This window comes from Aptenodytes forsteri, unplaced genomic scaffold (genome assembly GCF_000699145.1).
Source record: "Aptenodytes forsteri isolate BGI_AS27 unplaced genomic scaffold, ASM69914v1 Scaffold80, whole genome shotgun sequence".
NCBI lineage: Eukaryota > Metazoa > Chordata > Aves > Sphenisciformes > Spheniscidae > Aptenodytes > Aptenodytes forsteri.
This window is the reverse complement of record NW_008795026.1, coordinates 1,933,678-1,939,427: the sequence shown is the minus strand read 5'-3', so window position 1 is coordinate 1,939,427 and position 5,750 is coordinate 1,933,678.

Below are 5,750 nucleotides of genomic sequence, written 5' to 3'. Positions count from 1 at the left end.
CCGTGCTTTCCTGGGGGTGGCTGAACACCTGCCTGCCCATGGGAAGGAGTGAATGAATGTCTTGTTTTGCTTTGCTTGCATGTGCGGCTTTTGCTTTACCTATTAAACTGTCTTTATCTCAACCCATGAGTTTTCTCACTTTTACCCTTCCGATTCTCTCCCCCATCCCACTGGGGGGGAGTGAGCGAGCGGCTGCGTGGTGCTCAGTTGCTGACTGAGGTTAAACCACGACACATTACTACTGTGGGTTTGTTTTGTTTGTTTGTTTTGTTTTTCCATTTCCATTTGTTAGGCTTTCCTATCCCTGCACTTGTAAATTCTTTAGAAAATGTCTAATTTTGAAATCTAAGATTCAGAACGAAGCACTGGGAAATGCCACTGTTTATAAAATGTCCCCATGACCCAGAAAATAAACAAGCAAGAAACAAACAAAAAAAAATGCAGAACAACCGCAGAGATTTAGACTATTACTAAAAACATCTCCAGGGCAGAAATTCAGGTCACAGTGTTGCTGATATCACAGTTTTTCAGAATGTGTGTAGATGTGTGTGTGGGGAGATGATTCATGTAAGCACCTTCCAAACACGTCACCTCCACGTACAGACATGGTGGCCCAGTTGCTCTTCTCTTCTGTACTTTCTCCTCACTTGTCTGAAAGAGAAGGGAAGAAACCCAAGATGGTTCAAATTGAAGCACAGATCGTCTTTGGCAGCCCTAAGTCATGGAAAGAGAATGAGGTGCGGACCAAGGTGGTGACATCCTCCACAGGCTACTAAAACGAAGGTGGACGTTGTAACATTAAATGAGCGCTTCAAAGTGCTCCTCTCTGAGGTGCGATATACACTCCAAGACTACATGGCTCTAAACTATAAACTCCACTCCAGTTCTTTAACTATAAATTAGCAATTAACTACTTTATTTGGCTTTATCGTCTGAAGCAGGTAAGAATAATTTTCTATGATTTATAGTTGAGGAAAAACTTTTTTCTTATAGATTCTGAATGCTCACACCTCCAAAAGGTTTCAGGAGAAATCAAAATACACGTTTAATTCTGAAAGCATATCTGTTTCTTATATCAGTTGGTATCACAAAAAAACAAGACCTTTCCCTACGAGCTTCACCACACTTTTACAGTCATAAACAGAAAATGGACAAATAAAGAATAAAAGTTGTGAGAGCCCATGGGTCAGCTTGGCTGCCAAGTCAGCCGCTGGTTTCAGGCCACTGACTTCAGCTGAAGTTTATTAGAAGAACATTGGGTCTCGGTCCGTTTTTTGATCTTGGAGAAATACACTCAGGGCTTTTTTCGTGATACATTTAAACCAGCTGATCAATGGCACAGGCTTAAATGATTGTATTGTAAATACATTCTTAGTAGAAAAGAATATTAATTATTGCAAATGCTGTTTATCTGTGGTTAGGGTTTTTTAGACTTTTTTGAGTAAGTCAACAACAGACTTTCACAGACTCTTCTTTGTTCCTCAAGGAAGAAAAAGCAAATGGTCATCAGATTACCTTAAGTATAGAGGTAGTCTTTGTAGGAGCCAGTGTTACAGTCCAAAAGTTTCTCTCCTTGGGTTGTTTCCTGTGTGAAACAGAAAAATATACAGCAGTGATTAGAAAGATTGCATCTGGGCCTGTTTGAGTGATCATCCCCAGATATAGCACATCAGCATGCTGCACCTGATTTCATTCCAGCAAGCTAATGAAATAAGAGCAACCTACAAACACATCTTGGCAGGTATCAGCCTACCAGCAGGCTAAAATTCCCTGAAAATGCAAAGCAGCTGTTCCATGAGGGAAACGTTTTACATCTGCCTTATCCTGCTCTCAGCCAATGAAGGAAATACTGTGACAGAATAATTAAGTAGAAGAAACAGGTTTCTTGGAAAGGCCTGCACTTTAAAAGTTTGTGTTCCTTTTACTCATGTTAAGTCAACCTTAACGCTTGCAACTTGAGGAGTGTGCACCAACCATGCTGTTGCACTAGAGGTAAGGCCCCTTCACAGCCATACGTCAGTGCCGTGTTTCCAAGTACCTGCTCAGCATTTCAGTTGAGCACGTTATTTTGCTATGGCACATAGCTATTACAACAGGTTTACTTTAGAGGAAAATTAATCATGCCCTGAGTATTGACTCTGTGGACTTGATGTGCATCGACTATAAGGGAGCGTAGGCTGACAGGGTAATGTAAATGTCTACATTTAGCCAGTACTGCTTTTTGGAGAGATGATATTAACTGCCTGGCTGTGCCCTGAGTTGTCAATGACAGCAACAGAAGACTGCAGAAGGCTGAAGAGTAGATGGAGGACTTCGATGTCAAGGGTGGAGGCTGTTGAGAAATATTTGCTTCCAGTGTTTCCCATTGCTGTTACTTTACACGATCATCTTGAGAGAAAGGGAGAGTGCCTTACAGATGGAAAGGAGGTGGCTGCTGGAGGTGGATGTGGGCAGACTTGTCGAATATTTTGAGAAGATATAAAAATGGCCTCTGCAAAAAACCTGCAACTAGCCAGGAATGCATTATGCTCTTGTAATGAAGTAGATACCATTTGTGAACAGGGTAACTGAACATGTGTAAAGCCTGGATTGTGATTACTGAACTTAACATAAAATATATGTGATAGTGAGTCAATAATTTTCTTATGTTTCATGGAGAGATTTTAGTATTCTTTGCAAGAATTTCTGTGTGCAGTTTAAACACGTGTTTATGAATAACTCATGTTTAGATTTGGATTTTACAAAAGGGTAGGAATACGCTACAGTGGTTTAAGTTAGAAAAACATGAACCTAAAATCATTCCAATGAACTTAATAGTGGGCTAAATTTAAGGGAATTGTGAGCATCCACCCACCCCTTTCCAAGTCAACATGAAAAAGCAAAGGAACGGCAAAAAATTCCATGTTTTGTTGAGGGAGGGAAATCTGCAATGGAGCTGTTGTGGTGAAGGCTGTATCCCAGAATGTCAGGCAAGCACTAATTTTAACCAAACAATCCTTTCATCTGAATTGGTTTCATTTCCCCGAGATAGACCGTGGTCCAAGAAGGAATCTGCCCAGCAGGGTTAGAAAATGAACAGCAGGGATTCGAGTGTTTTTGAAAAGAAAGTGGATATATTTACTCACAGGAACTTTTCAGTGCTCAGGTAGGGCAGCAGCCTCTTGACACTGTCTTTGCCCGGACATTTACCTCCTTCCTCTCTGTCATCCCCAGGAGCTATGTCTCCAAGGTCCCAGCCATTTTTCTTGTCCTCTTCTCTTTTTTTCTTATGCTTCAAAATCCTTGTTTCTTTTCTTAAATCATTGTTTCTTTTTTCAGGGACATGGAAAAGTCTGGCTTTGAAAGTGTTGTCGTTTCATCTCTTTTCCTGTAATAAGGCTTGGCCAACTGGTCAATATAAGCACTCCAGTCTGTGGTTGTTGTGATCTTTCTTTCTCAGCTGTTTTGGGGGAAAAAAACCAACAACAAAAGAATGGAAAAAAAACAGTAAACTGTCATCTCCACGCAAATAGGGATAACATGTTACTTTTCCCTCAGTGTACGAACATAAATTGCTCCCAGATTTTGGTGAAGTTGCAAACAGGATGCCTTCTTTTTCTTTGAAGGGAAGATTTAATAAGTATGAGCAGGACTATAGGTTGCAGCATCAGAGACTCACTAATGAGCATATAGTGAACGCAGGCTAGTAAATGCAGAGCTACCCTTGGGCATGGCTGAAAAATTATCTCTTCAGAAAGGCAGTGGACGAACTGGAAAGGTATGCTGCAATTCTGCCTGCAGGCAAGTGTGCCTTGAGCAGGAAGGCAAATGAACTGCAAGAAAGGACAGTAGGGCTGAGAGAGCTGTCAAGTTCAACACCACATTGGCTCAAAATGGGAGGTTTGGGGGAGCTTTAACATTTATGAATCAACAGAAATCGATAATGCTACTGTAGCTACTGTAGAACTGCGTTTACTTGGCTGGCTTGTCAGGGATATAATTCCTATTGGTACTTTAAAATCTTTCTTTAAAAACTTACTTACCTCATGACACTTCTCTTCAGTGGCCAGTCCAGGAATGCCATATGAGACACCACTGAAGCGCAACATCTTACTGCAGAGTTGTGACATGACAGAAGTATGACATGACCATGAACAACATATTGTGAAATAGAAATGTAAAGAACAGCTGCTATCTGAGCATTGGAACTAAGGTGAGCAGGAGATATTTCAGGATGTGAGGCAATGGGTGCAAATTGAATTACAGAAAATTCAATTTAAGCATAAAAAAACCTTCTTTACTGTGAGGGTGATCAAACGCTGGAACAGGTTGCCCAGGGAGATTGTGGAGTTTCCATCCTTAGAGATATGCAAAACCATGTGAGAAACAGCCCTGGGCAACATGACCTAGTTGACTCTGCTTTGATTGGCGTCGTTGGATTAGAGACCTCCAGAGATCCTTTCCAACCTCAACTGTCCTGTGATTTTGTTGTGTTTAATAAAGATAAATGTGGAACCACAGAAGGCCCACAGGTATATTCATAGAATTATAAAGGCATCAAAATGATGTGGTTTAGGAGCAAGAAGATTAGAAGGATGCACAACTCATTTTTAACTATAAGGTTGTCCTCACAGCTGCTATGTTTCATTCTGACACATTCCATGTCTTGATAAAGCTATCTGAAAATTAGTTCCAACAGTGTACAGGAAAACCTGCGATTGGTAGCAATGCTGTTTATGGCAGAAGCCACTCTATTCCACAACAATGCCAGCTGACTTGCAACAGATTTACAAGCATAGACAAGATCTTTGCTGTACAGTATAAGTGGTTGCTTCCAGAAATGAACTTTTAGCTTCATCCTTTTTGAGCATTACCCTGTGGCCCTTCTGAACCAAAAGACATAGTAATCCATTTCTCTTATTTGGAATGAAAAAGGTTCGATCAACCCATCACTATCCAAGAGTATGGAAATTTCCTGACAAATGAAAATGTATCAAAATGTCAAAAATTATATTAGTTCTACTATGACAACAAATACAATTGCTGTTGATTTCCTGAATTTGTAACTGTCTTTTTTGTTTTCTTTAAAAGCTCATTTAGAAGAAAGAACTGCATTTTTGAACAAACATTGAAATGCTGTTAAATACAAACAATATTTCACAATGCACTGCATTAAACAAATTATGATATTGTACAGTACCAGAATGCTTTAACTGTCAGACATGGATGATTGAGAAATGATGTGCTACAAAATTACTGCAAGATTTTACAGAATTATTGTAGTGACATGTTAAACGTGCCAAGAAAAGCCTACTCACAAACACTTGCACATTGTCATATTTGAACAATGATCCATTAATAATGTTTCCATAAAATATTTTCATGTGTTTAGGGTTAAACACATGAGAGAGAAATGAGAGATGATATGATTTGTTCAATATCTTTATCGATGATCTGGATGAGGGGATCGAGTGCACCCTCAGTCAGTTTGCAGACGACACCAAGTTGGGCGGGAGTGTTGATCTGCTCGAGGGTAGGAAGGCTCTGCAGAGGGACCTGGACAGGCTGGATCGATGGGCCCAGGCCAACTGTATGAGATTCAACAAGGCCAAGTGCCGGGTCCTGCACTTGGGCCACAAAAACCCCATGCAGCGCTACAGGCTTGGGGAAGAGTGGCTGGAAAGCTGCCTGGCAGAAAAGGACCTGGGGGTGCTGGTCGACAGCCGGCTGAACATGAGCCGGCAGTGTGCCCAGGCGGCCAAGAAGGCCAA